A 22,172-nucleotide genomic window follows, 5' to 3' on the forward strand; every position below is an offset into this window, starting at 1 on the left:
TGAGTGAAATGGGTTGCCTGAGTCAGTTTTCGAGTGCTTTGTATGTTAATGCTTTCAAGGAGAGTTATGACAGATATTATGTTGATAGATTGGGGTCTACCACAAAGAGTCTTAGTACTCCATGGAGGTGCCTGTGCAATAACAATAATAATAATAATAATGCGTTAATTATAATTCAGTTAAAACCATTTTTTTAATGCAGGTATTTATAACATTGTCAGTCAAGAGACATTTAAAGCCTGTCAAATGACTAGATTGTGCATCTTAAGAGAAGAGACCAGTCCAGATGCCTGAGTGAATGACATCTCTGATCCAACAATTAGGCTGTGAGTTCAAATCCCATTGTCATGAGGATGTCTGTTAGGTGTTGGATGATTTCCTTTGCCCTACATTTACTTTACTTGTTTACTGGAGACCAGAAGTACTTGAAAAAGTTAGTCTCAAGATTATCTAACTCTTAGCTCAATTATCGTAATAATAATAATAATGTAGTAATATAGGTTTACAACTTTCATCAGTAGAATTCACAACTATTAAAAAACACGCATGACTCATATGTGAAAAGAGAAGCAATGAGTGCTGATGACTTGAATTTTTTTTTTTCCCCACTCAAATTAAAGGACATCATAAGGAAAGGATGGATGGATAACAAAACAGGTGTTTATTTTAGTGAAACCGACTTTTTTTTTTTTTTTTTGGAAAAAGAAGCTGCCACTTACCTACATATACAAGGAGGAAAGTTAGAACCAGGCTTCAAAGTATCAAAAGAAAGATCGGCCTATGCATCTTCATGGAGGCAATGCAGAGCAAGCCAATGTTAGTTTAACACTCAGAGAACCCATGGGCCTGAAAGGATACATCAAGATTAATCTTTATATGGTTTGTTATTCAAACTGCAAAGCTTGAGTAACAGCCAATCTTTTACAGGACTACTACATCTCCTGCAAAAACAACTTGTAAAAGTCTTATTAATAAAAATTAGTAATGAATAATTATTGAATAGCCCTGGCTCATCTCCCTCCCCAACTCCAAATATCCAATTATTAATTCAACTACATTATTTATTAATTCAACTACGACAACATTATTACAAGAGATGCCCCTCTCTCAGACAGCTCATCTTGGAATGAGATGGTAAAGATAAATCACTACTTTGTTTTTCAGGAGGAATTATAATATTAAGAGGTAATAATGGCCTGAGTGGTTGAGCAGTTAACAAACTTGCTCTCCAACCAACAATGCACAACTTAGAAGGAACACTGTCCACAAAGATAAGATAATCTAGCTGATGTCAATCCTCTTCAAGCTCCTAAATAAAAAATCAATGCTATCTATCTTTCACAAAAAATGAATCCAAACCACGTAATCATACTTTTCATACAACTCAGGTCTTTACATCAAGAATAAATTACCTACTCTTTTTGGGAATAAAAACTTTAAACTACTTCTGTCATAAGCATACTACATCTCCAGCAAAAACTTTCTCATCTTATCACAATACTATTTCTCACCTATACAACTGTCTGCCCTTTACCAACCATTTGTGAACTAACAGCCATACAAGCAGCTCTCAAGTTCTATCTCTCTAATCCAGTAATAAATATTACAGAAGGAATAACCATCTGCAGTGACTCAAAATCTGCACTTGAAGCATTAAAATATGGAAAAACAAACTCACACAGGAAATTCATGAACAACTAACAACTTTAAATTTGAAAAAATAAGAACTGTACACTGCAATGGATACCAGTTGTTTATTATTTTAACGGTATAATAGAACACAGAAACTAAGTAAACAATTAATTTATTAACTAGATGCTGATATTTCGCTGGTATTATAACCAGCATCTTCAGAGCACAAAAACACTGTTTGTTACAATACGCGAGACTAAAACAACATGGTGTACTTCAACAAAACTGTAGCAGCAACACAAAGACTAGTCCTGATTTTGGCGCCCTCTATCTAAAAAAAAAAAAAAAAAAAAAAAACCGCTATCATATATTACTAGAGTCCTAGAAAAGTGCTAGTTTTTTCTTAATATGACTGTCTCCCAGATCTTTGGCAAGTTAATACAGCCATATCTGTTGAGATTTGGAGTGTGTTTTAGGGCTTCTGTCGCCTCTAAGAACAATCTCTCTGATTTATATGGGTTTCTGTGCAGTACTTTTGTGTTTTTTCAGTTGATCCTGTGTGCAGGGGTATCCAGAGCATGGTCTGCTAGGCCCGACTTCCCATAATGATATTTCCGGACGTATCATTTATGTTCGCTGATGCGGATATTCACAGTTCTTCCTGTTTGACCATAGTAGGCTTGATTGCATGAGCAGGGTACTTGGTAGACTCCTGGATGTGATAAAGGAGGAATGCTGTCCTTGGGTGAGCGGATGAGGGTGGCTAATTTGCTACATGGTCTGAATGTAGTGCGTAGTTTATGTTTATTGAGAATTCTTGAGATCTTTTCGGATGTGCCTTTAATGTAAGGGATGGTGACTGTTTTGTTGTAGTTCTCTGTGGTGGATGGTGGGAGGGATTTCTTAGGAGTGTTTAGTATTTTGTTTATTTTTTGTGGATTGTAGCCGTTGGCCAAGAAGGTGTGGCATAAGTGAGTCAGTTCAGCAGTAAGAGCCTTGTCATTTGAACAGATTGCTCTCGCTCTATGGGTTAGCGTTTTTAATATGCCATATTGTTGAGAAGGATGATGGTGTGATTGTTTGTGTAAGTATCTGCCTGTATGTGTGGGTTTTCTGAAAACTGAAAATGATAAGGAACCATCTGGGAGACGTGTGATGAGTGTATCCAGGAAGGGCAGACAGTTGTTGGCTTCCAGTTCCATAGTAAAGTGGATTTTTGGATGTTGGCTATTTAAATGTGCTAAGAATGTTTTCAATGTCTCAGGGCCATGTGGCCAAATAGCGAGCACATCATCAACATAGCGTAGCCAAAGTGTTGGTTTGAGAGTGGCTGTATTGATTGCTTGTTTTTCCAGGTGTTCTATGTAAAAGTTGGCTAGGGGGGGGAGAAAGGGGGGAGCCCATGGCTGTCCCATCAATTTGTTTGTATATTTTCCCTTTCCATGTGAAATATCCTGCATGTATTGTGAATTTGAATAGTTCAAATATATCAGGGGGGAAGTGTGACTTCAGTAGATTGAGGGTTTCTATTAGTGGTATCAGATAGAGGGTGCCAAAATCAGGACTCTAGTCTTTGTGTTGCTGCTACAGTTTTGTTGAAGTACACCATGTTGTTTTAGTCTCGCGTATTGTGACAAACAGTGTTTTTGTGCTCTGAAGATGCTGGTTATAATACCAGCGAAATATCAGCATCTAGTTAATAAATTAATTATTTACTTAGTTTCTGTGTTCTATTATACCGTTAAAATAATAAACAACATGTTCGACGAACACATAAGTCTGTCCACACGTTTAATGGATACCAGTGTTGGATTCTGATTATGTAGAAATTAGAATAAATGTTATTTGATTCAGAATCCAACATGATTTTCCGTCACAAGAACTATATTTGTAAATATTATTTAATGTAAATAACATAAATTATAATTGATATCATATAACTGCCTTAATTATATCAAGTTTTTAATTATTTAATAAAAAAGAAAGTGTTAATGATAAAGAGGTTCTGTATTAAATATTATTAAGTTATTTTATTTATTGTTATGTCAATATTATAAGAACTTGTATTTGTAATTTAACTACGCACTTATTGAAATGCAAATATTCTATTTATTCTTTTTTGTGAAAGTTTAACGTTATGTAATAACTGAATGTAGTTGTATAGCCTAATGTAACATTCGCGAGAATGTTTACGTTTATCGGTTGTCATAGAGACGCGTGAAATAAATGAGCGCGAGTGAAGGGAGCGTGGGCAAAATAAGAAGAGAAAATATATACGTAGTAGGGGAGTCGGAACGGAATTTTGGGAAGTAAAAAGTAGTAAGGGGATAAACTAGAGAAGTAGAAGTAAATAAAAGGTTCTTAGGGTAGGAGTTAAGTGGATAATTTTTATAAGTGAGCAAGGAAGAAACGAATTTTATAGTTAGCTGAAAGTGAAATCAGCAGTAATCATAGAAAGGAAATTAATGCGACAATCGGGTAAAATAAGTAGCCGGACGTTTAAGGAAGAATTCTGAATGAACCCAGCTATTCTAGAATAGTGGCTTATTTCCGATTTGCCCTAAAGGAACCTCACAGCGTTTTAATTGATTTATGAGTGGTAACGACGATAGATGAAGTACTCTATAATTGAAGTCTAGAATTCTGAAGTGCGTTTGATAGTGCTTTAAGTATAATTGTGGATAAGTCTTGTTGATGTGTTTTTTTTTAAGTAAGATAAATAAATTCCAGAAGTTTGCTCACAACATAATTGATGTACTAAGAACTATTTCCAGTAAGGTCTATCATAGTGTATTATTTCAATGCTTGAAGAATTGTGTGTTAATTACGCTATGCTTAACCTAACTTTAACTGTGGAAACTCTTCGTGATTGAGAGTTGGAAATAAGAATTGTTTGAAAGATATTTTCAGCTATTAGTGCCTGTGATATTTTGAACTTATAGCATGACTGAGAAATGTGTGAAAACTGATTAGATTGGATGTTCTATTATATTTATTTAAGTGTAGAAACTTTGTAACCCAGAAGCTAAGAAGGTGCATGTGAAGACTTGGAAGATTGTGCTAATGTAATTGACTTGACTTAATGTTTGACTTATTTCTATGTTTAAAATTAGAAGTAAAATTTATGTAAGTGTTGTATGACCTATATTAAATGCTTTATTTGTTAACCTAACTGTTGTATTTGACTGAAATTCTTTTTACTGCACCGTTCACAAAAATTCGAATCTTGCGGGAATCCCAAGTGGAAAATAAAATACCTCGGCCAGAATGAATGAAAAGACTGCTAACTAATTTTGAATTGATCCTACTAATTCATATAGACTTATCTAAGGATAGAGTGGCGCAGTATAATAGAAATTTCTCTACCCTTAGATCAGTGATTAATTTGCAATTAGTTTTCCTTTATTTTATGAAAGTGACTTTTAGCAAGATGGCGGATTCGAACGTCAAGAGAACAACGTCACGACACCAGTTCATGTAAATATTGAAGGCAATGAGAGAGCAGACAGACTAGCCAAAGAAGAAAGATTCTTACCTCAAAAATTAAACCCACAATCACTAACTGATGCAAACTCTATCGCAAAAATAAGATTGGTAAAACAAACTATCAAGAAGAAGAATGAAATCAGCAAAATAAATGAAAATAGAGAAATAACCACAATCATCACCAGGCTAAGGACGGAACACTTTAAAAGGCATGAAAATTCATTCGGATGGTACTAGAAGTTATGAAACATGCAAGAACTGTCCAGGAGTCGAAAGTTTTTTAAATATGATATGCTGTTTCCTTCGTTTATGGTGTCTTCCAAATTTGGCTAACAAGAATAGAGATGTTTAGCTGTTCTAATTTATACCTTTTCTATATAGAGTTATTTCACAGAGTATTTTTTTTTTAATTTATTTGCACTTGCATCCACAATTCAATTACATTCTCATCAAAGCCTGTGGAAACCTGAACAGCAAAATCTTCACAGTAGCACATTTATTATGATGAAAATCCTCATAATGCAAATGACACAAAAACTTAATAAAACAGAAAAAACAAGACAGTCAAGGATGCAATATAGACTTATTTTTAAGACCAGCAATTCCATAATACAGACATGCAGACCATGCCATGGACACTACTCAAAATCAAATTGGAAAAAATAAAATTTCGGATGCTCTCAAAAACCACCTAAAGGCATCATTAAATTCCTGCCATGTACCCTCAAGTGGTGTACAGGATATGATAATACTACATGAAAATTTTCATCCTTACTAACTTCCTATCTACAATTTTCCTCCAAATCAGTTTATTACCTGTCAAGACTCCAATATTATCAGATCTTATATTTCTATCTTCCAAGGCACTTTTTACCATATCAATTCAGCTATATCTTGGTCTTCCTGTGGGTCTTTTTTCCTGCCAAACTGGCAGAGAACACTTGTGTTGCTAATCTTTCCTCTCTCATTCTGTTTAAGTGATCATATCACCTGAGATTAGCTCTGCTAATGCATTCCTGGATGTTGACAATGTCAAGTTCTTTCCTAATATCCTCGTTTATATGATATTGGGATTGATTCCGTCTGTTCATGTCCCTAATTTTTCTCAAGACTCTCATATCTGCGGTCTCTAGTCTTTGGTCAAGTGTTTTACTTTTGACCCAGCTCTAAGATCCATAAGTTAAAACTGGTTTGAACAATGTCTTGCATACAGCTAATTTAGTGTTGCGACTAATTTCTCTCTTATTCCATATGAATTTATTCAATTGACTTCCCACCATACCAGCTTTGCTGATTCTGTTGTCTATTTCCATATTTAATTTACCATCTTCACTAAAAATCGTGCCTAAGTAGCTGAAATGTTTAACTTGTTCCACAGGTTCCATTCACAACACAGTTGACATTTTCAATGATTCTGCCTATTTTCATTGTCTTTGTCTTGTTATTGCTGACTTTCATACCATATCTATTACAACAGTTATTCAATTTAGTCAGGGAACCTTGCAGACTTCTAGCGGATTTATTTAGAAGCATAACATCGTCCACATAAAGCAAAGAGCTGACATTAACATCTCCAATTTTGATATCAGGTTCTAACTGCTGACTCTCAAATAAAGACTAAGTATTGCTTGATATAATGTCCCATTGACACCATATAACTATAGCATTTTGAATAGCTTCTCTCTTGGCACCTTGTCATATGCCTTTTTCAGATCTACAAAACTTAAATACAGATCTTTGTTATATTCCCATGATTTCTCAACTATTTGTCATAAAGTGAAAATCTAAAACTGACAGCCTCTATTTGGCCTGAATCCAGCTTTTCTTCCACAATTCTTCAAGTATACTTGCGTAAATCTTACCAGGAACACTCAGTAGGGAAATATCTCTGTAACATTCAGTTTTATTTCCCTTTTTATATATGGGTACTATGAGAGCTCTACTCCAATCATCTGGAATTCGTCCCCTCTGTTCAGGCCTTCTGAACTATGCAGTGCAGCGACTGTAAGACTTTTATACCTCCATACTTGAGCATTTCTGGTCGAATATCATCTACTCATGCTGCCTTTCCACATTGCAGGTTATTGATGGCTTTTTTTTTTCTACTTCAAGTATGGATATGTATTCCTGACTGTATCTGTGTTGAGTGTTTTTTAACGCTGTGCTATCGCTGTTTGTTTCATTTAGCAATTTTTATCATTATTACGTAACACCTCCAGGGAGTCCAAAGACTCATCGAGGGAGGTCACCTACTCTACAACTCGATCCACCAACTACAGGGAACAGCAACTACCATCATCATTTACACCAATGCCATCTCTGCCCACCACCACCACTAGTATTTCCACAGACAATCACAAACATCCATGCCCACGGTGGGATTCAGATTCGCAGCCTTTTGGCTGGAGGGCAGATATGCTGACCACTTAGCCAACAAGGCCAGCATGTAATTTTTCTAAGTAATTACTCCATACTTCAAGGATATCTTTTTCTCCAGTTTTCATGTCACCTTTATCATCTCTAATTCCTTTTACAGCACACTTTCTTCGATTTCTGAGCTTCTTCAACAACTTCCAGAATATCTTACCACCCTCTTGATATTTATTTTGTTTGTTCTTACCAAAGTCTTCCCATGACTTTTGTTTAGCTAGTTTTACACAGGGTTTAGCTTTCTTACATTTTTATTACATTCTATATTCTCTAAGAGCACAAGCTGACTGATTATATAGTGTTAAATGGTCAGTAATTCATTATTCTGTTAATCAGACTTCAATCACACCTCTCACTCCCTGAATCAATAACAAGAGCAAGCATGAATGTCAAGACCAGCATTCGCCCCTGAGAAAGATAAAGAATGCAGCTATTAATTTGGCATTCTAGAGCAGAAAGTGAGTGGATTAAAGTTTCAGTTATTCAGTTTTTTTAACATCTAACAAAAAAGGACTGTTTTATCATATTACTGAACCAGATAAGAAATGGAAGTGCAGAACCTCACAGACAGAAGTCAGTCATTTTGAAAAGTTTATGTATGAAAATCATGTTTGTCAATGTGATAAGCATGAAAAAGAGTGTCCTCTTTTAGCTGATGAATCACAAATTCTCCTCCATGAATTTAACCTACTCCAATCCTTCCCTCAAATATCTTCCTTCCTAGCATTCTCCTATAAACTTTTCTATATAATTTCAAAACTTTTCTCCATCCATTCCAATTTATTATCACTTTTCACTCTAACTCCTTGCTAATATGAACGAAAGCAGTAACCTAGTTGACATACTATATGGATACTACTTCTTAACATTAAAGTATTAAGTGATCACATGCCATTCCTACCCAACTTAGATGGTGGATGAATTTCAGACCAGTATGAGACCAAACAGCAAACACATCATTCTATATAGCATAGCCAAACTAATGGTTTATATGCAGCTATGCTGAGTACTTAGTTTTCCAAATGTTCCAGACAGAAACTAGCTAGCTGGGAGGGGAGGGGTGTCATAGCCTAGACATCTTAGATATATTTTAAGCATATTTAAATATGCCAACATTCAAAAATACACTTCCCTGTATAAAGAAAGTAACAATTGTCTCCCTTTCTAGACACACGCAAGTCACATGACTGTCAAATAGTTAATTATCCTTTTTGTTTACAGAAACCCACATATATAGGAAAGTATTTACATAAGCAATCACACCCACCCAAACCAATAGCATTCTCAAAATCCTCTCTTTCTCTCTCACTCACACACACAACTAGGGCAATATGTTTAAATGACACAGTCCTGGAATCTGAGCTCAAGGTACCTTTACAACATTTTTACCTCATTGCTAAAGCACTTATAAAATAGATAAAATACTGCACGCCATCCCCCATACCTTCTGTAACCAACACACAGGATGACAGAAAAAATGTTTCCATATGTTATTATTATTGTGATGCCTCCAGAGAGCCCAAAAGACTCATCGAGGGAGGGCACCTATGCTACCATTGTCTCCACCACTCAATCCATCACCTACAATGAACCGCATCTACACCAATGCCATCTACCAGCAACCACCACCACTAGTATTTTCAAAGACAATCACAAATGTCAATGCCCACGGTGGGATTTGAACCTGCAACCTTTTGACTGGAGAGCAGATATGCTAACTACTTGGCCAACCAGGCCAGCATTCAGGTAGGTACATTGGAAAAAATTGCTAAAGTTTTCCAAATATAATATTATTACGGGCAACTCCATGGAGTCATTAGACTCATCGAGGGAGGCCCCAAATCATATTCATCACAACTATTCGACATTCATACAGTATCTATCATACCTTGCCTTAAACTCATTCACTGTCACAGCATCCACCACAGACTCTGGCAGCCCATTCCACTCATTCACCACTCTAAAAGTAAAGAACCCAGCTCTAACACACCTTTACTAACCACACTTTTGCCCAGTTTCCAGGGATGTCTCCTAGTCCTCCCACAACCAGCCCTGTTCTCAAAAATATCTTCTGAATTAATTTTATAGAAACCATTCAGTAATTTGAATGTCTCAATCATATCTCCCCTCCTCCGCCTATCAACCAATTTTTGCAACCCACAAATCCTCAACCTGTTCTCATAAGGTTCATTCCACAAACCTGCTAACATCTTGGTCACTCACCTCTGGATCCTCTCAACCTCCTCCCCCATCAAGAAGAAACTAGGTCACCAAATCTGGGCACAGTAGTCAAGATGGGGTCTTATCAAGGCTCGATACAGAGGAAAAATAACCTGCTTGTCTCTGATTGTCAACGTATTCTTCAGCAACCAAGTGATTTGATGAGCTGATTTGGCCACTTTTGCAATGTGCCCCCCTAAACTTCAACTCCTTATCCACCAACACTCCTAAATCTCATATCTCGTCAATTTCCTGGAGTACAGTTCCACCAATGTAGTCAACTGCTGCTAATCTTTTCACCCCAAAATGTATAACCTTACATTTTGCCACATTAAATTGACATCCACTTACCCAGACCTCCAATCTATCCAAATCATCTTGCAAAATTTTGACATCATCTGCATTCACTATTGCTCTACCCAACTTTGCATCATTGCAAACAAATGAACTGTTCCTCTCAGATCTTTTCCTATATCATTAATGAACAAATTAAACAGCAGTGGTCCTAGAACAGATCCTTGTGGCACACCACTAGTAACAGGCTGTCTTGTGGACTCTACTCCTGAATAAACCACTCTCTGATATCTCTCAGTCAACCACCCTCCTATCCATCTCACCAACCCTACAGGGTGTTCGGGATAAATTTGACATATTTATAATTAATTATATTTTTCCGTAAGTTACATGTATTAACACACACTTCTCTTCATTTAAAAGTTTGGACCCTTCTTCATTCATATACAAGATGTCAGAAAGGATGGATAGCTGGAACCCACCTGAATCATGGAAGAGAATAACTTGTATCATGATGATTCGTGCCCGCCATCAAAATAAGGATATTACGACTGCTGCCCAATGCTCCCTGAATACAGTAAAAACAATCAGGCATGAACTAGAGACTTGCAATGGTGACTACGAGGATGTAGCAAGAAGAAAGATCCCTAGCAGACGATCTGATTGCGTTCGTACAGCAGAATTCCTCGCAAATCTGCAGGAACAGGTGTTGAAGAACCCTGGCATTGGAATTCGGGCTTTGTTCGTGGAGTTGCTAACTGTAGTCAAGCCCTGGATAACAAGGGTAGCCAATGGTAGGCCGTATGTATGGCAGCAGGATTCGGCCCCTTGCCACACCTCTGGGAAAAGTCAAAAATGGTTGTCTGAAAATTTCTACGACTTCACCAGTCCAAATGTTTGGCCTCCAAACTCCCCAGACCTTAACCCCATGGATTATTTTGTATGGGGCGCAGTTGAAAAAGACACCAATCGCACTTCCAGTAATTCAAAAGCCCAGTTAATGGATAAAATTAAAACAGTTTTTGCGGCCCTTCCCAGGGAGACTGTAGCATCAGCTTGTTCGAGGTTCCGAAGCAGAATTGAAGCTGTGATCGATGCTAATGGTGGTTATTTTGAGTAAATCTTGTTGATAGTATTGTAATTAACTCTGCCTGTAATGTTTTTTTGTCAATTCATTAAATTTAATAGATACAAAGAAGATTTTCTTTTTCCTTACGAAACTGTCAAATTTATCCCGAACACCCTGTATATCAATCCCCATATGCTGCAATTTACTGATTAGAATTCCATGTAGTATCCTGTCAAAGGCCTTAGCAAGATCCGGTAGAATCACTGTAAACCCATTACCCTTATCCAGTTCAGCCGTCACTGTGTTATAATATGTGAGCAAGTTACTGAGGCATGACCTACCTTTCACAAAACCATGCTGTCCTCGATACAGTATCCCATTTTCATCTATCCAATCTTGTATTTTCCTCTTGACTATTTTCTCCAAGACCTTGATAATGATTCCTGTTATGCTGATTGGCCAGTAATTTTCAACAGCAGCCTTGGAACCACCTTTATGCAGCGGAACTATTTTCCCCTCTTTCCACCGCCTTGGGACTGACCCAGACCCGAGGCTCAAATTAAACAAAATGGTCTAGGGCACTGACAATTCTTTAGCCGCTTCACGTACGACATGAGCTGGTATACCATTCAATCCCACAGATGTATTGACATTGAGGTTCTGTAATAGACTAGTTACCTCTACTTCATTCACCACAATTCCCATATAAGCTGTTGGTTCTTCCATTCCTGCAATGTCACCACCTGGATGATATACTCTTGCAAAGTGCTCGCTCAGTAATTCCACTATATCGAATGAGTCAGTTACCTCCCTACCATCAGCATTTTTTAAAATCATTCTGCCATGAACATTTTTCTTTTTACTTGCAACATAGTCAAACTGAAAAACTGCTTGGGATTCTCTTTAGCCTGCATGGCCAATTTTCTTTCGTAATCCGCTTTTGCTTTTCTTACCACCCTTGTTACCATCCTGGCCTGAGCTTTATACTGTTCCTGCACCTGTTGGTCACCTTTCTCCTTAAATTCCCTCCACAATTGTTTCTTTTTTTGCAGCTCAAGCTTAATAGTTTTATTCATCCATTTAACCCTTACTTGATTTATTATTCGGACTCTTGGTATACAGTCAACCATTGCCTCCTGCAAACACTTCTTAACCACCTCCCATGCACTATCAACATCCAGCCCTTGCAGTTTTACATGCCATGGCACTGAGCCAAGCACATTCCTAAGCTTGCCACTTTCCATTTTTGGAAATGAGTGGTTTGAAAGTGGCATGGATATGCTACTTTCAAACCACTCATTCAGCTAGCTCCCTTCATCGATTTTTAAAAAATTAAAAAATAATTTTTTAAATATTTACCTGGTGAGTAGCTATGATTGCTTCTGGTTCTACAATTAAAATTCGCTAAGGCAGAGCACAGTTTATGTACCCTTTTGTGACCCTTACGTGTAGTGAATTTTGCCTTTTTTTATATGCTGAAAATTATGCAATTTTGTCTAGTTTATAATGCAATCTAATAAACTTGTATTTCACAATTTTGAAAATCACAAAATACAAAAATTATCGTCATCATCATCACCATCAAATTCCTGACATGTAGCCTCAGAGGATGTACAGGATGTTATGACAGTACTACATAAAAAAACTTATATCATTACTAACTTCTGTCTAAAATTTTCTTATAAATTAATCTGTTAAGACTCCAATATTATCAGATCCTATATCTCTGCTTCTAAGGCACTTTTTAGTGTATCAATCCACCTAGATCTTGATCTTCCTCTGAGTCTTTTTCCTGCCATACTGGCAAACATTTAATTTGCTAACCTTTCCTCTCCCATTCTGTTTAAGTGGCTATACATTGCGATTAGCTCTGCTAACATATTCCTGAATGCTAACAATGTCAAGTAGTTTCCTAATATCCTTGTTTTTAATATGATACTGCTATTAATTTCCCTAATCTTTCTCAGAACTGTCATATATGTGGCTTCAAGTCTTTGATCAAGTGCTTCATTCATAACCCATCTCAGATTCACAAGCCAAAACTGGTTTGGAAACTGTCTTATATATAACTAGTTTAGTGTTTTGACTAATTTCTTTCTTATTCCATACAAATTTATTCATTTAACTTCCTACCATACCAGCATTCCTAATTCTGCTGTCTATTTCCATCTTTAATCTGCCATCTTCACTAAAAATTGCTAAACATTAGCTGATATGTTTTGCTTGTTCTATACATTCACCAACTACAGTACGTTTTCGACTGAAAAAGTACTGTCGTTGTTCGATTCTTGTTCGTGATGGGAGGAATCTTTATATAGGTTTTTTCAATTGAAGGCGAGTTAGCCAATCTCCTATGGAGGTAGCAGGGTTTTTCTCCTGGAAACCTACAACACAGTTCTTTTATCCTGCATACAGACAAATTGGCCTTTAGAACATATGCAATTTACAGACAAAAATGATAGTGATGGACAGTAGATGATGTTGGTTTAGATGATGGTAGGAGCGGTTCAGTGTAGTTGGTAGGTGAAGTGGTGGAGATGGAAAGTTGTAGAATAGGTGCCCTCCCTCGATGAGTCTTCAGGCTCCTTGGAGGTGTCCCGAAATAATAATAATATCATCATCTGCATAAAGTAAAGAGCTAAGATTAACATAACCAATTTTGATATCAGATTTAATAACACTTTCCTTCATAATATGATTCATGTAGAGGATGAATAATAGCAAAGATAATGTACATCCTTGTCTCATACCTGATTTAACATCAGAAAGATACAAAAATACAGACATTTATTCAATATCATATTCCTTAGAAAAGAATAAACAAATACATTTTTATAAACATTTTCCAATAAATTATATTTCAGGTTTAGTTTATTAAAAATGCAACTTTTTTTCTTTTTTTTTAACTTTATTTTGCATAATGGAGTAAATGCAGTCGCTTTTTTTTACATTGCACACCGATGATAATCTTGGTGGACCATGTTTGGAGTGTTCATTTTAATGGTGCAATACATCTGCAGACAGAAACACTTTCTGGAAAGGAATATACACGTATTCCTTTCCACATGAAATGTTTGAAACAGCACTAACTTGTAAAATGACAATAATTAGGAAGGATCTACAAAGAAGGAGTTAATAACTATCCTCACTTCCAAGAATGAAAGAAACAGCAAGAAAACAAACAATCAGGAACTATTAGTACTTAACAGCATCTAACAAAGAACCACATCCGTTCCAATAGTACATCATTAGCTTATATACTAAAAGACATTCCCACAAAATATTTTATTAGAATAGCAATTTAAATTTCCCCCCCTACTTATTATTAAGCGACACTTCCAAAGACTCATGGGAGGATGCTCCACAAAGCCTGCTGTTTCTGCTACTTAATTCTTCATCTACACACAATGCCATCCGCCCACTAATAATATTTTTTTAATGTAAACTCTGTGTTTTCTAGCCGTTTTGCCTGTGGGCGAGATGAAAAACTTGAGTTTCCAAGAGGGGAAAATCTTACTACCTCTGTATGAGATTGGCTAAATCATATTTAGTTGAAAAAAAGACCAAAGAAAGATTTTGCTCATCATGATGAGAATCGAACTTAGGTCTTTTCCAATGTATTTCCCAGAGGGAAAAATCTTGCTACCTCTGTATGAGATTGGGTAACCCATATTCAATTGGAAAAAAGTCCAAATAAAGATTTCGCTCATCATGACAAGAATCAAACTTGGGTCTTTTCCAATTGAAGGGAGAAATGTACCATCATTAATTTGAATTTAATAATACAGTAATCTACAGTTTAACTGAACTTCAAAACAACAATCCTTCAAATTAACCGACGGACGTGTGTCAACCAACTTATGATAGAGCATAATGCAACTGTATTTCACTTACCTGATTCTTCAATTATCAGAAAGGCAAATTGCATTCCACTATGGTCAGATAAAACAGTAGAACGGAAGATTACTGAAATACTTTTTTCTGAATATAAAATTTTAATCATTTGAATTTACTTATAATTTGATTATATGTATTCTTTGAAATAACTGTTCTTATTACGAGTTGTTGAATACTTACAATTCTCCATATTAAACGTCAAATCCCATGTCTTGATTCAGTCAGCCAAAGGAGTAAGATGAGGTTGAAACAGATGAAGGTCATTCATTCTCTCGAATATAGTACTGACTGGAAAGAAGAAGAAAAAAAAAAAATACACATTTTTGTTTAATATCCTTTACTAATAAATGTATTAGTAAAAAAGAAGTCCTAGCACTTTAAGTTCATTGTGATACTTGTGCTTTTATCAATTACACCAAGTAAACTCCTTGCTAAGGCCTTTGACAGGATACCACATGGAATTCTAATCAGTAAAATGCAGCATATGGGGATGAATATAGGGTTGGTGTGATGGATAGGAGAGTGGTTGACTGAGAGATATCAGAGAGTGGTTTATTCAGGAGTAGAGTCCACAAGATGGCCTGTGACTAGTGGTGTGCCACAAGGATCTGTTCTTGGACCACTGCTGTTTAATTTGTTCATTAATGATATAGGAAAGGATCTGAGAGGAACAGTTCATTTGTTTGCAGATGATGTCAAAATTTTGCAGGATGATTTGGATAGATTGGAGATCTGGGTAAGGAGAATGGATGTCAATTTAATGTGGCAAATGTAAAGTTATACATTTTGGGGTGAAAAGATTAGCAGCAGTTTACTACATTGGTGGAACTGTACTCCAGGAAATTGATGAGACACGAGATTTAGGAGTGTTGGTGGATAAGGAGTTGAAGTTTAGGGGGCACATTGCAAAAGTGGCCAAATCAGCTCATCAAATCACTTGATTGCTGAAGAATACGTTGACAATCAGAGACAAGCAGGTTATTGTTCCTCTGTATCGAGCCTTGATAAGACCCCATCTCGACTACTGTGCCCAGATTTGGTCACCTAGGTTTCTTCTTGATGAGGGAGGAGGTTGAGAGGATCCAGAGGCGAGTGACCAAGATGATAGCAGGTCTGTGGAATGAACCTTATGAGAACAGGTTGAGGATTTGTGGGTTGCAAAAATTGGTTGATAGGCAGAGGAGGGGAGATATGATTGAGACATTCCAATTATTGAAGGGTTTCTATAAAATTAATTCAGAAGATATTTTTGAGAACAGGGCTGGTTGTGAGAGGACTAGGGGACATCCATGGAAGCAGGGCAAAAGTGTGGTTAGTAAGAGTGTTAGAGCTGGGTTCTTTACTTTTAGAGTGGTCAATGAGTGGAATGGGCTGCCAGAATCTGTGGTGGATGCTGTGACAGTGAATAAGTTTAAGGCGAGGTATGATAGATACTGTATGAATGTCGAATAGTTGTAATGAACATGATTTGGGGCCCCTCCCTCGATGAGTCTAATGACTCCCTGGAGTTGCCCGTAATAATAATAATAATATATAAATTGATATAAAATAAGAAAGTAATGTTGAGGAGAAAGATGAGAAAAATTAGGATGAAATGGAAGATTCAATTAAGACTGATGAACAGGATAATTAACTTAATATTTTACTTTCATATAAATCTGAAATTAAAAGATTAAGGAGAAGAATGAGTGACATTATTGGTTGGATCCAAAGCAGACATATATTATTGTTACTTGACATCCAAGGAGTCCAAAGACTCATCACAGGCGAGACCTGCTCTACAACTCTCCATCTCCATTACTCAATCCACCAACTACCATTATCTACATCGGTGCCATCTACTGTCCACTGCCACCACTAGTATTTTCCCAATCACACACATCCATGCCCATGGAGGGATTCAAACCTGCAGCCTTTTGGCTGGAGAGCAGATATGCTAACCACGTGGCTGATAAAGAAGAATGCAAATATTCTCATAAGATGCTATAGAAAAGATAAAAGCAAGAAAATGGTCAGCAGCTGCATGATAATAAAGCACAGACAAGAAAAGTGATAACTGTTGTTGTAGTAAGAAAAAATCATTATACTTGACAAGAAATTATATTCTTATTTTTATTCTTATCTTACCCAAGCATAAGCAAACAATATTTGCATGTGCAATATCTTCATGATTAGACTATTTGTATATAGAGAGCAAGTTGACCTCACATCAAGTTGCCCAATACCCTATCCCCACACATATCCATCCTTATGGAGAGTACGTAAAGACATGAATTAGTGGTAGAATAAATAACCAGACCAGTCTTGACCTTGTATAAAGTTTCAGAGCTTCCCAAGAATTCCTAGTAATCCAAAAAAAAGATCACAAATTGGTTGGTTTATTGGTGCAAGAACAGCAAAAGCCATACTGCTCCATAGCAAAGTTACAACAATACATAAGCAGTCAAAGACAAACTAGTAAACAATATGCATGTACAAAAACCAAAGTAATTTTATTGTAAATCCAAACTAATTTTATTGTAAATACTGCAAAGCAACACAGTATATACAATACAATTATGGCAAAGGTTACAGCAGTACATAAATAGTCCAAGAGAAATTAGTAAACAATATGCATGCACAAAAATTAAGGTCAACAATGCAATATCTACATATAAATAAAATTACTGCAAAGGTTACAGCAATACACAAGATCAAAAGTTACAGCAATACATAAATAGTAAAGACAAACTAGTAAATAATATGTATGTACAAATTATTTACACTTAAAAATAAAGTTAAATAATGCAGTATCTACATATAAACAAAATTACAGTGAAATGTGTTTGTACAAATTAAGAAGCTTAAAAACATCATGCAATCTGTCTGAGTCTGACATCTCCCTGAGTGTATATCATCATCATCATCAAATTCCTGCCATGTACCGTCAAGGGATGTACAGGATACGATAGTACTACATGAAAAATTTACATCATTACTAACTTCCTATCTACAATTTTCCTCCAAATCAGTCTGTTACTTGTCAAGACTCCAACATTATCAGATCTTATATTTCTATCATCTAAGGCATTTTGTACCATATCAATCCACCTATATCTTGGTCTTCCTCTGGGTAGTTTTCCTGACAACCTGGCAGAGAATACTTATTTTGCTAATCTTTCCTCGCCCATTCTATTTAAGTGACCATACCACCTGAGAATAGCTATGCTAATGCATTCCTGGATGTTGACAATGTCAAGTTCCTTCCTAATATCCTTGTTTTTAATATGATATTACCACTGATGCCATCTATTCATGCCCCTAATCTTTCTCAGGACTCTCATATCTGCGGTCTCTAGTCTTTGGTCAAGTGTTTTACTTTTGACCCAGCTCTCAAATCCATAAGTTAAAACTGGTTTGTACACTGTCTTGTATACAGCTAATTTAGTGTTCCAATTAATTTCTCTCTTATTCCATATGAATTTATTCAAATGACTTCCTACCATACAAGCTTTGTTGATTCTGTTGTCTATTTCCATTTTAAGGGAGAGGAATAAGTGAGAGGAATTGGTGGCACTGATAGCATCAGCCTGGCCAAAGATTATTGGGATCACCGAGACGTGGTTGACAGAAGAGGATATAATAACAGGAATAGAAGTTGCTGGGTACACCATTTTTCGACAGGATAGGAAGGGAAAGCGTGGTGGAGGAGTACTGCTTATGATAAGTGATGACCTATGTCCTGTACGAGTGGAGGCTTTGGAAGGCTATGACACTAATGATTTTGATTTTGAAAGCATATGGTGTGAGGTGGAGGTAGGCAAGACAGGATATTTAGTGGGGTGTTGCTACAGACCAAGGAGCACAGAGGGTGGGGAACCAGGAGATGTTGAGACAGTTGAGCGTGGCAAGTGCAAGAAGAATGACTGTTATTGGAGATTTTAACTACAGCAGTATAAATTGGGGAGAGAAAGATGCATGTAGCAATAAAGGAATATAAGGGAATGGAATTTCTAGAATTCTTGAGGGACAAATGTCTTAGGCAACATGTAACAGAGTGAACAAGAGGTTCAAGAGTTTTGGATTTGGTTACAGCATCAGAAGAGTTGATAATAACTGAGATGACATCTCTCCCACCAGTTGGAGAGAGTGACTATATGCTTTTGACTTGGAAAATGAATAGACATGTAGGAGTATCAAAGAGAAGCAAAAGTATATGGAATTATAAAGCAGGTGATTATAATAGTCTTAGACGTCAACTTGGGGAAGTTTTGTGGAGGGAGGAATTGGAAGGCTGGGATATCATTAGTGCTTGGGAAATTGTGAAGGAATATTTGTTAGCAGCAATGGTAAGCTGTATTCCACGAGTAAAGAAGAAGAAGAGGACACAATTTGGAGTAAAGTGGATGACAAACAATATTAAACAGGAATTGCATGCAAAAAAGAGGCTATGGAAGAGATATAAGCAGACAGGTGAAGAGAAGATGCATGAAGAATATAAGACACAGGCCAGGAGAGTGACTAGTATGGTAAGGAAGACGAAACTGGAATATGAAGAAAAGATTGGCTCTTAGATCCAAGGAAAATCCGAGGGAATATTTTTAGCTATATGGTGAGTAGGAGGAGAAATGACTGTGGAAGAATTACATTGTGGGATAAAAATGGGAATAAGGTGACCGATGCAGAGGACATTGTGGAATTGTTCAATGAACACTTTATTGGAATATGTCATCCTGGAGGAGTCAATTTGAATACTAGAGGGATAGGGAAGGTTCGAGGTTTAGAGGTACAGGAGGAGAGTGTGTTCCACATACTGAGTACACTGGATGTTAGTAAAGCTGTGGGACTGGATGGTATTTCACCACGAGTTTTGAGAGAATGTGCTAAGGAACTGACAGTACCTTTAACCTGGCTTTTCAATGAAAGTCTGGCTGCAGGAAAGGTGCCATTGGAATGGAAGGAAGGTAAGATAGTGCTATTGCATAAGGGCAGTAGCAGACTGGAAGTGTCTAATTATAGGCCAGTTTGTGTGTCATCAATAGTTAGTAAGATCTTGGAGAAAATAGTGAGGGACCGTATACAGCATTGGGCAGATGAGGGTAATGTTATCTGTGAGAGTCAACATGGATTTGTGAAGGTGCGCTCTTGTTTTAGCAATATGCTAGCCTTTTATGATAAAGTTACAAGAGCGTTAGATGAGGGAAAGGCATATACTGCCATTTCCCTAGACTTAGCAAAGGCATTTGACAGGGTGCCACACGATAAGCTGATATTCAAGTCGCAGCACATGGGTCTGGATGTCAGATTGATCAACTGGATTCAGGATTGGCTGTCCGATAGGTATCAGACAGTTGTGTATGATGGAGCAATATCAAAGAGGCAGAAGGTTACAAGTGGGATTCCACAGGGCTCAGCACTGGGACCTATATTGTTTAACCTTTATATCAGTTACATTGTCCGTGGATTGCAAGGGGATATTCAGTTGTTTGCGGATGATGCGAAGCTGGGAAGGGTTATTAGTAACAGTGCAGATGTGGTAGCCCTCCAAGAGGATTTGAATAAGCTAGATAGATGGGCAAATGAATGGGCGTTTCAGTTTAATGCAGCAAAAATGTAAGGTCTCGAAGTTTGGGACACTGCATACTGTATGGGAGGAATTAAACTGGAGGAAGCAGACAAGAGATCTGGGATTGATAGAAACCTGAAATTTAGGGGACATATGGCAAAGGTAGTGAAGATAACACAGAGAATTGCTGCAATAATGAGGACACCAACCAGCAGAGATAAAATAGTTATCATTCCGTTGTATAAGACTCTGATCAGACCACACTTAGACTATTGTTCTCATATCTGGTCCCCAGGATTTGAAGGGGATAAATTATCTGTGGAAAGAGTACAAAGGCAGATAACAAAGATGGTATCAGGACTGTACATTGTTAGTTATGAGGATTGGCTGAGGGAGTGTGGACTGCAGAGTTTGATGGATAGAAGAAGGAGAGGTGATATGATTGAGACTTTTAAACTGATGAGAGGTGGCTATAGGGTTGACACTGGGGAGTTCTTTCACTTGGTTGAACAGTGGGAAGGAGTCATGACAAGGGGCCATCCCTGGAAGTTACGAAAGGAAACTGTGAGAAAGAGGGTGAGGAGTGGTTTCTTTGCATGGAGGGTGGTTGAACCATAGAATGCATTGCCTGATGGAGTGGTGAAAGCGAGAACGGTCAATGCGTATAAGGAGTGGTATGATAGACTCCTTATACGCATTGACCGTTCTCGCTTTCACCACTCCATCAGGCAATGCATTCTATGGTTCAACCACCCTCCATGCAAAGAAACCAAACCTTTGTGTTTCCTAGGAGGGACCTCCTAGGAAACACAAAGTCTTGATAGACTTGTGTTTCCTAGGAGGTCCATCAAACACGAGTCTATCAACTTTTTTGGAAAACACGAGTCTTGATAGACTTGTGTTTTTTAAAAAAGACCTCCTGCGATGAGTCTTTTGACTCCATGAAGGCCTGAATAATAATAATAATAAAATAATAATTTACCATCTTCACTAAAAATCGTGCCTAAGTAGCTGAAATGTTTTACTCGTTCTATAGGTTCTCCATTCACAGTGCAGTTGATATTCTCAATGTTTCTGCCTATTTTCATTGTCTTTGTCATGCTGACCTTCATATCATATCTACTACAACAGTTATTCAATTTAGTCAGGGAATCTTGCAGACTTGTAGCGGATTTATTTAGAAGTATAACATCATCTACATAAAGCAAAGAGCTGAGATTAACATTTCCAATTTTGATATCAGGTTTAATACCACTTTCCTTCATAATAGTGTATATAGCTTGTCCAGATAGGTAAAAATTTCATTCCTCTTGTGTAAAGTGCTAGATGTATTGAATTTTTTTATACTGGTCATCAGCCCTCAGTAAATAAGAATGTGTAAGATGACTGTGATCTATTCAAGTACAACTTCCTCTCTTCTCTTTCTACATTGATTAAAATGTGAATGCTTAATTTCAGGCTTAATGTCATATATTTTATTTGTCAATGCTTCCTGCCATTGGGCAATTAGCTATGATCTCAAACTATTTGTAGTCAGTATATGGTATTGTTAAACAGTATGTGGAGAAAGTATGAGCTGATCTAGTAGTTGTATCTGCA

At 36.9% G+C, this 22,172-nt stretch overlaps 1 protein-coding gene across 3 annotated transcripts in view; it reads right to left on the bottom strand.

Annotated features, from left to right (window-relative positions):
- LOC150098787 (uncharacterized) overlaps positions 1 to 22,172 on the bottom strand; it is a 204,125-nt gene that overhangs the window by 167,548 nt on the left and 14,405 nt on the right. For all 3 annotated transcript variants that reach the window (XM_090404968.1, XM_090404967.1, XM_090404966.1), the window contains exons 2-3: positions 15,209 to 15,316; positions 720 to 846 (exon numbers count right to left, since the gene is read on the bottom strand). The gene's annotated coding sequence lies outside the window, so the exon portion shown is untranslated. The remainder of the gene's footprint in view (positions 1 to 719; positions 847 to 15,208; positions 15,317 to 22,172) is intronic.

This window comes from Typopeltis vanoorti, chromosome 15 (genome assembly GCF_054136105.1).
Source record: "Typopeltis vanoorti isolate ZY-2024b chromosome 15, IOZ_Tvanoo_1.0, whole genome shotgun sequence".
Lineage (NCBI taxonomy): Eukaryota > Metazoa > Arthropoda > Arachnida > Uropygi > Thelyphonidae > Typopeltis > Typopeltis vanoorti.